Source organism: Nicotiana tabacum, chromosome 15 (genome assembly GCF_000715075.1).
Source record: "Nicotiana tabacum cultivar K326 chromosome 15, ASM71507v2, whole genome shotgun sequence".
Classification (NCBI taxonomy): Eukaryota; Viridiplantae; Streptophyta; class Magnoliopsida; order Solanales; family Solanaceae; genus Nicotiana; species Nicotiana tabacum.
Genome location: NC_134094.1, coordinates 16,901,714 through 16,915,202, shown reverse-complemented (window position 1 = coordinate 16,915,202; position 13,489 = coordinate 16,901,714). Strand labels below are relative to the sequence as shown.

At 40.6% G+C, this 13,489-nt stretch overlaps 1 long non-coding RNA gene across 1 annotated transcript; it reads left to right on the top strand.

The window, feature by feature from the left end:
- Positions 1-1,722: 1,722 nt before the first annotated feature.
- Positions 1,723-13,281, top strand: LOC142169418 (uncharacterized). The gene is made up of 4 exons (XR_012699151.1): positions 1,723-2,096; positions 3,129-4,055; positions 4,400-4,486; positions 12,999-13,281. It is a non-coding gene; the product is annotated as an uncharacterized LOC142169418 (long non-coding RNA).
- Positions 13,282-13,489: the final 208 nt, after the last annotated feature.

Sequence of the window (13,489 nt, the reverse complement as noted above, 5' to 3'; positions counted from 1 at the left end):
TTATTATGTCTCATGATTCTTTTAGTTCTCCTGTTTATGTGTCTATGCCTGTTTGGGATTCTATTATGGTAGAACATGTCTATTGATCGTGTGTGATCTCTATCGGGAGTTACGAGAATAGCGTAGACTTTATTTTGCTCAGCATGGTAGACTTTGATGTTATTTTGCGCACCGACTAGTTGTTACCATATCATGATATTATGGATTGTCATGCTAAGACCGTCACATTGGCGATGCCGAGATTGCCGAGATTGGAGTGGAGAGGTTCCTTGGGTTATGTTCCCAACAGGGTGATGTCTTTTCTGAAGGCACAATAGATGGTTGAGAAGGGGTTATTGGAATACTTAGCCTATGTGAGGGATGTTAGTGATGATACTTCTACCGTTGAGTTAGTTCCGATAGTGAGAGGCTTCCCAGATGTGTTCCCAGCAGACCTACTGGGCATCACGCACAATAGGGATATCGATTTTGGTAATAAGTTGGTGTTGGGCACTCAGCGCATCTCTATTCCACCATATCACATGGCACCAGTGGAGTTAAAGGAACTAAAGGAACAACTTCAGGAGTTTCTTTATAAGGGCTTTATCAGACAGAGTGTTTCACTACGTGGTGCTCCAGTCCTATTTGTGAAGAAAAAAGACGATACTATGAGGATGTGTATTGCCTACAGACAGGTGAACAAAGTTGCAGTCAACAACAATTACCCACTACTGCGTATTGATAATTTGTTTTATCATCTCCATAGTGCCAAGGTATTCTTGAAGATTGACCTGAGATTGGGGTACCATGATTAAACGATCCGGGCTTCAGACATTCCGTAGACGGCTTCAGGACTTTCTATGGTCTTTACGAGTTTCGGGTGATATCTTTTGGACTAACCAATGCCCCAGAAGCCTTTTAGCACTTGTTGACCAACGTGTTCCACCATATCTTGATTCCTTTGTCATCGTGTTCATTGATGACATATTGGTGTATTCTCGCAGCCGGGAGGATCATGAGCAGCACTTGAGGATCGTACTCCAGACTTTGTGGGAGAAGTGAGGTTTTGGTTGATTTAGTGGCTTTCTTGGGCCATGTGGTATCTGGTGAGGGCATTAAGGTGGATTCGAAGAAGATTGAAGTAGTTTAGAACTGGCCTAGACTTGAATCAACTACAGAGATTCGGAGCTTCTTAGGTTTCTTGGAGGGTTTTTCATCCATCGCAGCTCCTTTTACTAGATTGACCCAGAAGGGTGCTCCTTTCAGAAGGGCCGACAAGTGTGAGGCGAGCTTTCATAAGCTCAAGACTGCATGACTACAGCTCCATTGTTGGTATTGCCTATAGGTTCTGGATGCTACACCGTGTATTGTCACTACTAGAAAATGAGCCTATTGCAACAATATTTTTTTTAACGATTATAAAACCGTTGCTATAAAACAGATATACCAACGGTTATAAGCTTTCCAACAGAATTTGGATGATATTAGCACACTTTTGATATCAAACTGTTACCATTGCAATTAAACCGTTGCCATAGCACTTTTTTAACCAACAGTTTTCTAAACCGTCCCCATAGAAATATTTATGGGAACGGAGTTTTGGGAAAAACTGGTACTAGAACGGTTTTTTTTCTCCTCATCAGATTCCCCCCTAAATTTTGCTAAACCCGCCAAACAAAAATAATTCCTATTTTTTTAATTAATTTGAAAAATATAAATATAAAACTCTATAATTTATATTGTATATCCAGGCGTGTCGATATCCCCAAAGTCCCAAACCCCTAAAGCGCCTCTGACGAAATCTCCAAAGCCCCATTATGTTCTCCGACCAAAAACGCAATTCTCCACCATATTTCAGCCATAACACTTCCACCAAACCCCCATGTAAAAGACCACCTTCTTCCCATATTAAACCAGCATCGATTACTCGAAGCAAACCTATCTCTCAATCTCTCTCTCTCAGAGAAAAAGAAATTGTGCAGAAACCTTTTTGACGATATCCGACTGCTCGAAGGATAAATTGCAAAAAATATGTGGCGTCTAAAACTCCAAGGAAAGAAAGAAACTAACCTCATTCCAAGACTTAGGATTTGAGCGGATGAAATCACTTAACATTGGTACTTTCTTTCTCTTAGGTTTTTTCGCCTACTTTGAATGTGCTCTCTTTAATTTTTGTCAAATAAGGGTACAAAGGGGCCATCACTATATTGTCTAAATCTCAAAACCTGGGTTTTTCTATATTCAGTTAATCTCCTCCATTTTACTAATTTTGTTGCTTCTTTATTTCACTATTTCTTCCTAGTAATATTCCATATTTGTTTTTTTCCTTTTTGGATTTGTGGTCCTTTTTTTTAATTTCATCGATCTGTATTGATTTCATGTGTAGATTTCATGGGGATTATTGTTTTGTCTAAGGAATACATGTAAATTTATTTAATTTTGGTGATTTTGGGTACATATTTTGGGGCATCTTTATTAGTTTTCTTTTGCGCCTCATTTTTTGATTTGTTGAATGGTTTATCACTTTATCTTTAAATTTATGAATAGAGAACGGTTTTGTTTTTATGTATGGGGTTGGAAATGAGGCCATGCGAGTTTGCGATTTGAAACTATGTAGCTTTTGAGTAGAATCTTGATTGCCATTGTTTGACATGCTAATGTGGATTATTTTGCATTCTTTTACTTTTTTCTTGTATTTATTTCTATAGTTTTTGCTTGTGTTTAATTCTTATTCCATTCACTTTAATTTAGTAGAAATGATTTGGGTTTTATTTATTGACAGTAGGGAGGCTTAATTTATTAGTTTGTTTTGCTGCAACAGTCTTATCCTTATGTGCTTTGGCTACAAAAATTTGATCTTTTGCTATATCTTTACTGATTATAGTTAGCGATTTTAACTATTTTTTAGTTTCCTTTGCTTGAATGTACAGATGATATTTGATTTATATTGGATGCACTTTTTCTTTGTTAAAGATCAAATCTTTTGTTCAGCTTGAATATTAATGAACCTTGTGTAGAAATCAAAGTTTGAACTTGTAACGACCCAATCGGTCGTTTTGAGCATTTGCACTTCGCACGGTAGTTTACAGGCGTGAGTAGATCCGTATGATATATTTTGATTTATGTGAATCGCTGGATTTGGTTTTTAGGTTATTCAGGACTGATTTGGAAGAATTATTCTCAACTAGGGAGCTTTAAATTTGAAAGAGTTGATCAAGTTTGACTTTTTAGCATTTGACCTCGGATCAGAATTTGATGGTTCCGTTAGCTCTGCTGGGTGATTTTGGACAAAGGAGCGCGTCCGGATTGTGATTTGGAGGTCCATGGTTGAATTTGGCTCGAAATGGCGAAAGTTAAAATTTTGGAAAGTTTGACCGGGAGTGAACTTTTTGATATCGGGGTTGGATTTCGATTCTGGAAGTTGGAGCAGGTCCGTAATGTTGAATGTGACTTGTGTGCAAAATTTGAGGTCAATCGGACGTGATTTGATAGGTTTCGGCATCGGTTGTGGAAATTTGAAGTTTCAAAGTTCATTGATTTTGGGTTGAGGTGTGATTCGTCGTTTTGATATTGTTATGTGTGATTTGAGGCCTCGAGTAGGTCTGTGTTATGTTATTGGACTTGTTGATATATTAGGACGGGGTCACGAGTGGCTCAGATGAGTTTCGAATCACTTTCGTTGCATAGTGCATTGCTAAAGGCTGTTAGTTCTGGTGTGATAGCACCTGCGGCTGGAATTGCGCAGGTACGATGGTCGCAGAAGCGACAAAGGAGTCGTAGATGTAGTGCGAGAGGCGTAGGAACGAATTTAAGCGTAGGAGCACAAATTGGACTCGCACCTGCGTGTGCACAACAGTGGAGTTTTTACCGCAGGTGCGAAGGCAGACCTCCAATGCTTTCCCGCAGAAGCGTGTTTTGGTTGCAAATGCGACGCCGCAGAAGCGGCTGATGTGCCACATGTGCGAAAGTGCCGGGCAGAATGATAAATACAAGGGTTCGCGATTTTGGCTTCATTTTTACACTTTCAAGCTCGGATTGAGGCGATTCTTGGCGCAATTTTCATCTTGTGGACTGGGGTAAGTTTTCTTTACTCGATTTTGGTTATATTTCCTTAATCTATCTTCATTTTTGGTAATTTGATTGTGAATTTTAAAGAGGAAATTGAGGGTTTGGCCTAAATTTTCATAATGTGAAGTTTTGAGTTTTGAACATCGAATTGGAGTCAGATTTGAGTGAAACTAGTATGGTTGTACTCGTAATTTAATATGTTATTGGGTTTTGTAAATTTTGTCAGGTTCTGAGGTGCGGGCCGGGGTTTGGCTTTTTGCCGGTTTTGGACTTTTGATTCAATATTTGATCTTTTTCGATCGGGATTAGTTCATTTAGCATTGTTTGATGTACTTAAGTTGTTTTTGGTTAGTTCTGGCCGTTCGGAGGTCGTAACGTGCGGGATGGCATCTTTGGAGTATCGTTTGACTTGCTTGACATTGGTATTGGCTTGTTCGAGGTAAGTAACTCTTCTAATCTTGGAGCTGAAGGTACAAAACCCCGAATTATGTGTTATGTGATTAGTATTGAGGTGACGCACATGCTACGTGATGGGCGTGTGGGTGTGCACCCTGTGAATTGTGTCTCCACTATTTTCATGGCATTATATAGTGGGCCTATTTTGTTGATATTTGTGTTATCACCATGTGTTAAAGTAACTGAGCTATCAATTATGCTAAATATCATGTTTAGGATTTATGCTGATACTGTTAGGACCATAGTGGTCGTGTCATGCTGTCATCTCACTGATTTTATTGATATATCATACTCAGTCATATTCATGCATTTATATCATATCTCAGCTTCAATTATTGTTTATTGATACATCATGTCATTGTTGTCGGGCTAGTTTCATGACATTGTGAGCCCGTGAGTGAGACTGGAGAGATTGATGACTGAGTGAGGCCAGGGGCCTGTTTGTGAGGATGTTGATACAATAACATGTGAGTTGTCCATGCAGCACGTGAGTTGTCCGTGCGGATCCAGATATTGATACTATAGCACGTGAGTTGTCCGTACAACACGTGAGTTTTTCGTGCGGATCCAGATATTGATACTATAGCATGTGAGTTGTCCATGCAGCACGTGAGTTGTCCGTGCGGATCTAGATATTGATATTATGGCACGTGAGTTGTCTGTGCGGATTATAGCTCTTGAGCTCTAGGAGCCCCTCCGGAGTCTGCACACCCCAGTGAGTGCAGTCGACTATAAATATGTGGATTAGGTTGCACGCCGCATCGGGTATTGTACAGCGCTGAGTGATTAAGTATGCTGAGCATTGAACATAGTGAGAGAGGATGCGAGACAGTGAGATTGAGTACTATGAGAGTGTGATTATACGAGCTCATCTTCGAGATGTATTGCATTTGATATGCGTACTTGAGATACATGCATAGAGATGCATTTCCTTCTGCGACCTAGTTTTGTGACATTTATGATTTTACCTGTATCTTGACAAGTAGGCATAGAGACGTAATTTATTCATACTATCTGAAAAATGAAACATCTTAATTATTGTTGAAAGGATATTTGGAAAAAATCACTGTTTTTAAACTTACTCGTATTTGGCTTTCACTAAAAGATTTGGGTTTTCACTGAGATACTTGAAAAGAACTGCCTATTTTTATGGAACTGTGAACGAACTAGGCATTTTATTTCTGAGATAACTCTTTTGTTACTTGTACTATGTTGTTATGAACTGTTGTGGAATATTGGTGTTGAACCCGACCTTTGTGTTAGCTCGTCACTACTTTCAACCTAAGGTTAGGTTTGTTACGTATTATGTACATGGGGTCGGTTGTACTTATACTACACTTCTGTACCTTGCATGCATATACTGACTGCTGATGTTTCTATGTTCGATGGGAGATGGATTTGAAGATGTACCTGCGTCCTGGTTGTAGCTGTCTCTTGTTCATGGTAGCCTTAGATCTATAAAACTCTGTTAATGTCTTTTTCAAACAGACAATGTATTTACTTCATTTTCGCTTTGTAAACTCTATTCTTAAAAGCTCATGATTCGTACTACCAGTCCTTGGAGAATGTATAAGATTCAGATATTTCTTTACTTAATCGCTTTACTAATTGTTATTGGAATTGGTTAGTAGTTAATTGGCTTACCTAGCGGGTTGGGTTAGGTGCCATCACGACTAGTGGATTTGGGGTCGTGACAGGTGGTATCAAAGCTCTAGGTTCATAGGTTCATAGGTTCTACAAGTCATGAGCAAGTGTCTAGTAGAGTCTTGCGGATCGGTATGATGGCGTCCATACCTATCTTCGAGAGGTTACAGGACATTTCGGATATACTTCCCATCTTTTTATCCTTATCGTGCGTCATTGATTCAGCTTGGAATGTAACTCTTTGAATTCCTTCCACGCATTCGTATGTGCATGTGAGCGCTCGATATCGGCTGTGTGTTGGCGGCTTGTGATTCCATGGTTGAGGTGGGAGATGAGATTTTGGCGTGCTGATGATGGGCCAGTCCAGAGAACTTGAGGCCGAGTTTTGACGGTATCTTGAGCATAGAGATTTCGATTGTGTGAGTACGTGCTTTTGGGACTTATATGTCCGGTGGTGTTCCTGTTAGTAAATTTTGTGATTGGATGATTATGTGGTGAGTATGATGTGACTGCGAGATGTGTTCAGATTGTTCGAATATGACGAGAAGAGTTTACTTGAGATGTAGCAAGAACTATTGGGTGTTTGATTTCTATCTTGATTTGGCGTATGGCCTCGAGTTATGGGTGTGTTGAAGGACCTCTCATGTTGTTTAGTTGTGGAGTGCAGTAGATTTCATGCCGTGTTATGAGTTCAGGCCCAGGAAGATAAAGTTATTGCGTAATAGTTATGACTGTGGAAGACTATAGAGAGATGTCAGCTTGAGGCAAAGCAGGTGGGTTACCTCCGCTAGGTGTCCTGAGGTTGTGCGGTCCCTATGTTGTTATTGTAGAAAGTTATCCTTTACCAGCGAATAATATGTGTTGCAATTTGAGTTTGGACCGCTTGTGGAAGTTGGCTTAACCATCACGAGGGTGAATGCGAGATTTGCAGATGATTTAAGGTACTAGATGGTTTGTGTTGCATGAGCCAATAAAGGATTTAGTGGAATATCACTACGATATTTTGGCAGTAATAGAGTATGGGCATTATGAGTTATTGTGTGTTTTGATATATAGCTTTGAGCCAAGTGGGGGAGTCTGCTATCGACGAGTTTATTGCACTATTATGTGTTGTATTGGTTTCGGTTTGAGGTATACTGGTGAATCAGCTCTGACTGCAGGGGTTGAGATTGAGGATGACTCGAGTAAGGGAATTTATGGATACGGGTTGTATTACACTCTACGGGTATATAAGAGTCATGGAATAATTGAGTGGTTAGTCGTGAAGGATGTAGTGTGCATGGAGTAGGAATTGCTCAGTTTCTTAAGAGTGTGGGTTCCTCCCTTGGGTGTTGCTGTGCTAATGGGGCGCAGGTCATTCGGTCCATTTGGTCGGTTTAATTGAGATTTTATAAGAGTGGATGACCCTTGAGAATGGTTCTAATGGATTCTAGATTTATACGTAGCGATTTGGAATTTTCAAGATTTGTATATGGCTAGAAACTGAGGGTTACATTGGATGGTGTCGAGACTTGTGGCATTATTTTATACCATTGTGGATTATGCATTTCATCATTAAGAAGGTGAAGAAAATAGTTTTAGGTTCACATAAGGTCTCTTTAGAGTGGGTATCACGGTTGAGGTGCTTTGCGGTGCTTAAGAGGGAAGTCAGCGGCCTATGGGCCTTAGGGCGTTGTGGTTTATATTAGGGTCTCTTGTGTGTTGAATTTCGGTTAAGGATCGTGGTATTCCAGCAAGGAGAAGTATCAACTTGAAGGCAATTTGGAAGGGACTTGGAGAAATAGGATAACGTGGTAGTAGGTCGGATCAGCACAGTAATGGATATAATCAGTTCTTTGGGTACTTATGATGTGGCTAGTCTCCAAAGGTGTTTCGTGGCAATGCTCTTGGGTTTTGGCGACCTGCGCGGTTGGGTTGAGTTAGAGAGATTCGGTTATGATAGCTTGGATATGTGCAAATGGACTTCGAAGAGTTCTCAATGGTTTCTACCACGGTTCGAGGAGTATATTTCCTACTGGTGTGAGGAGTATGTGGTGTATAGTGATTTTCTCCTGGATGAGATGAAATGGAAGGTTTCTGACTGAACGGGTATGTATTCTGCTTGTGACTCAGAGTTGATTATGAGTTTTTTGTACTCTTCACAGGATGGCATGGTAGATGCGGTATGTTGTGTGTGATTGAGAATTGCATGTGCAAGGTCACAGGTCAGTTTCGAAGGGAAGGGCATAAGTTCATAGACAGCATGGACGGTTTCAGATGACTAGTTAAATGATATTACTATTTGTTATGGCTTGATGAGAGTATACATTTTAGAAGGGGCAATGTGTTTTGATTATGGATACTTCACTGGTACTGCGACACTCTCCTGGTTAATCGACTGCTGCTATTCAAATTTTTCTAGGTGGCACGGAATAATTTTAGAAGTATTCCTCGTGGGATGATCATGTATGAGAGATGTGTTAGACATTCGGGCGATGGATATGGAATCAGATATGGTGATTCATGTGTTTTATGGATTTGGAGGCTGGGAGTTCTCAGGAGCAGATTGTTTCATGGTTGTGGACTGTGAGATTGTGGCCGAAGCTAGCCAGATGATAGTATGTGTTATTATTCAGTCATTGTGGACTTTCGGAGGGTTATTTATCTATTTGTGGATGACCAGAGTCGATTTGGGGGTCCATTGGTAGGCCCAATTAGGATGTGTATTCTACACCGAGCCGAATTTGTTGGTTCCATACTGCTATTGTTGAGGGATGTGCCATTCGGTTGTTGTTGAGCTTATCCATGTTCTGAAATGATCTATGAGTTATTCTTCTATGCTACGAGGAGTTGTGATTCGTTGGTTATAAGCACACCTGGTATGGCTCTATTTGGACTTTATAGTGGAATTTGAGCGAGATGAGTAATTGGTTATTGCATGGTCGATGGCGTATGGGTTATGTTATTTCGAGTTTTGTGTGGATTGTGTCATCTGCTTCTTCATGGTTATGGTAATGCACTTTGAGTACTTGATGTCGGATTGCGCGTGGTTATTGATTTTGATCATGGGGGCTGAGGTATTTCATATGGACCAGTGTTTGGATGGGGTCACGCATTGCAGCGGAGTTATGTTGAGATATTATCCCTTGTGATAGATTCATGTGTTTTGGTTCTACCGTATGTGATAGGTTCTTAGCATTGCGTTGTGGTGGTACTTGTTGAGCTTGCGGGACAGTTCTCTCGTCTGAGTCATTCTTTCCAGGATTGAGTATATTTGGAAATGTTGCTTATTAGTGCACGGATTGTACGGGTTATGGCTTTAGATTGTATTGATTTGTCATGTTACTAGAGTGGTCGTGTTGGATGAGATGAGGTCATTGGACCTAGAATGGATACTATCGGAATAAATTACAGCATGGTTGGAAGGATAATATCGAAAGTCGGCTTAAAAATTTGCTATAGTTCTTGTCGAAGGAGAGGGAGTTCCATGACTAGTTGATCTGATGAATGGTTATGAGTTTCAGCGTGTTCCTTTCATCATCGGTAGTGTAGAAGGTTTCCGAATGGAGTCTTGTTGGATATGAGGTTTATTACCGGCATTGGGTTGTTTTGAGTAGCTACTGTGATTAGAAATCATTGCTTCGAGTATCTGTGTTATGTGATATATCATGCGATTGTATCTTGAGTTATGGTTGCGGCTTGGTACAGCTTGTTCAGATTATACATGGTGTAGGTTGCGAGATTCAGATCTTATAAGAAATTTCGGATGTTAATAGTTAGATTCTAAGGCTTGTGGGCTAGGTCGAATTGAGAAATATCAGTTATGTTGTGTTATCGGACCTGTATGGGATAGGGTGACGTAGGATCACCCCCGGGTATGTGCATGTCAAGGTTATACAGTGGTTTGATGGCTTTGAGAACAACTCTAGACACGTTCGGGGACGAACGTATGTTTAAGTGGGGGAGAATGTAACGACCCAACTGGTCTTTTTGAGCATTTGTACTTCGCTCGGTAGTTTACGGGCGTGAGTAGCTCCGTATGATGTATTTTGATTTGTGTGAATCATCAGTTTTGATTTTCAAGTTATTTGAGACTGATTTGGAAGAATGACTCTCAACTAGGGAGCCCTAAATTTAAAAGAATTGACAAAATTTGACTTTTTAGCATTTGACATCAAATTGGTATTTTGATGGTTCTGTTAGCTCTATTGGGTGATTTTGGACTTAGGAGCGCGTCCGAATTGTGATATGGAGGTCCGTGGTTGAATTTGGTTCGAAATGGCGAAAGTTGAAATTTTGGAGAGTTTGACAGGGAGTGGACTTTTTGATATTGGGGTCGGATTACAATTCCGGAAGTTGGAGCAGGTTCGTAATGTCGAATATGACTTGTGTACAAAATTTGAGGTGAATCGGACGTGATTTGATAGGTTTCAGCATCAGTTGTGAAAGTTTGAAGTTTCAAAGTTCATTGATTTCGAGTTGAGGTGTTATTCGGCGCTGTTGTTATGTGTGATTTGAGGACTCGCGTAGGTCCGTGTTATGTTTTGGACTTGTTGATATATTTGGCCGGGGTCCCGAGTGGCTCGGATGAGTTTCGGACGAGGTTCAGATCACTTTCATTGCATAGTGCATTGCTGAAGGCTGCTGGTTCTGGTGTGATCGCACCTGCGACTGGCTTTGCGCAGGTGCGATGGTCGCAGAAGCGACAAAGGAGTTGCAGGAGCGAAGGTGTTGCTGGGAGCAGGAGCCCACAGAAGCAGAGGATTTATTCGCATCTGCGAAGGTGCAGATGTGGTGCGAGATGTGTAGGAACAAACTTAAACGCAGGAGCGCAAGATGGGCTCGCACATGCGTGTGCGCAACAACGGAGTTTTTACCGCAAGTGTGAAGGCAGACCAATAGTGCTTCTCCGCAGAAGCGTGTTTTGGTCGCAAATGCGATGCCGCAGAAGCGGCTAATGTGCCGCAGGTGCGAAAGTGCTGGGCAGAATGATAAATACAAGGGTTCGCGATTTTGGCTTCATTTTAACACTTCCAAGCTCGGATTGAGGCGATTCTTAGAGAAATTTTCATCTTGTGGACTAGGATAAGTGTTTTTTTCTCAGTTTTGGTTATATTTCCTTAATCTAACTTCATTTTTGGTAATTGGATTGTGAATTTTAAAGAGGAACTTGGGGGTTTTGGCCTAAAGTTTCATAATGTGAATTTTTGAGTTTTGAATATCGAATTAGAGTCGGATTTGAGTGAAACTAGTATGGTTGGACTTGTAATTGAATGGGTTGTTGGATTTTGTAAATTCTGTCGGGTTTCGAGGCGCGGGCCTGGGTTGGGCTTTTGGCCGGTTTTGGAGTTTTGATTCAACGTTTGATTTTTTTCGATCGAGATTGGTTCTTTTAGCAATGTTTGATGTACTTGACTTGTTTTTGGTTAGTTTCGGCCATTCGGAGGTCGGAACACGCGGGTTGGCATCTTTGGAGCGTCGTTTGGCTTGCTCGGCATTTGACATTGGCTTGTACGAGGTAAGTAACTCGTCTAATCTTAGAGCTGAGGGTAGGAAATCCCGAATTACGTGTTATGTGATTGGTATTGAGGTGACGCACATGCTAGGTGACGGGCGTGTGGGCGTGCACCCTGTGAATTGTGACTCTGTTGTTTCCATGGCACTGTATAGTGGCCATATTATGTTGATATCTGTGTTATCACCATGTGATATAGTAACTGAGTTGTCAATTATGCTAAATATCATGTTTAGGCTTTATGCTGATACTGTTAGGACCCATAGTGGTCGTTTCTTGCTGTCATCTCACTGATTTTATTGATATATAGTACTCAGTCATATTCATGCATTTATATAATATCTCAGTCTCAGTTGTTGTTTATTGATGTATTATTTCATTGCTGTCGGGCTAGTTTCATGACATTGTGAGCCTGTGAGTGAGATTGGAGAGATTGATGACTGAGTGAGGCCGGGGGCCTGTTTGTGAGGATATTGATACTATAGCACGTGAGTTGTCCGTGCGGATCTAGATATTGATACTATAGTACGTGAGTAGTCCCTGCATCACGTGAGTTATCCGTACGCATCCAGATATTGATACTATAACACGTGAGTTATCCATGCGGATCCAGATATTGATATTATGGCACGTGAGTTGTCCGTGCAGCAAGTGAGTTGTCCGTGCGGATTATAGCGCTTGGGCTGTAGGAGCCCCTCCGAAGTCTACACACCCCTAGTGAGCGCAGTCAACTAAAAATATATGGATGGGGTGCACGCCACAACGGGTATTGTACAACGCTGAGTGATTAAGTGTGCTGAGCATTGAGCATAGTGAGAGAGGATGCCAGACAATGAGATTGAGTACTATGAGAGTGTGAGTATACGAGCTCATCATCGAGATGCATGGCATTTGATATGCGTACTTGAGATACATGCATATAGATGTATTTCCTTCTACTACCCAATTTTGGGACATTTATAATTTTACCTGTATCTTGACATGTAGGCATAAAGACGTACTTTCCTCATGCTATCTGAAAAATGAAACATCTTACTTATTATTGAAAAGATTTTGGGAAAAATCACAGTTTTCAAACTTACTTGTATTTGGCTTTCAATAAAAGATTTGGGTTTTCACTGAGATACTTGAAAAGAACTGCCTATTTTTATGGAACAGTGAACGAACTGAGTATTTTATTTCGGAGATAGCTCTTTTGTTACTTGTACTATGCTGTTATGAACTGTTGTAGAATATTGGTGCTGGACCCGACCTTTGTGTTAGCTCGTCACTACTTTCAACCTAAGGTTAGGTTTGTTACTTATTGAGTACATGGGGTCGGTTGTACTCATACTACACTTCTAAACCTTGCGTGCAGATACTGATTACTGATGTTGTTGTGTTCAATGGGAGATGGATTTGAAGATGTACCTGCGTCCCGGTTGTAGCTGCCTCTGGTTTATGGTAGCCTTAGATCTATAAAACTCTGTTAATGTTTATTTCAAACAGACGATGTATTTACTTCATTTTCGCTTTGTAAACTCTATTCTTAAAAGCTCATGATTCTTACTACCAGTCCTTGGGAAATGTATAAGATTCAAATATTTCTTTCCTTAAATCGCTTTATTAATTGTTATTGGAATTGATTAGTGGTTAATTAACTTACCTAGCTGGTTGAGTTAGGTGTCATCACGACCAGAGATTTGGGGTCGTGACCTAACTCCTCATTTTCTTGGCTTGACATTTTACACCTGTTACTTCTTTAATGCCAGACATCCACTACTGGCTTCAGCTCTCAACGGAACATAATCATATTGAAGCTATATGTTAGAATTATATACACATATCCCTTGGTTTAGGACCTATAAG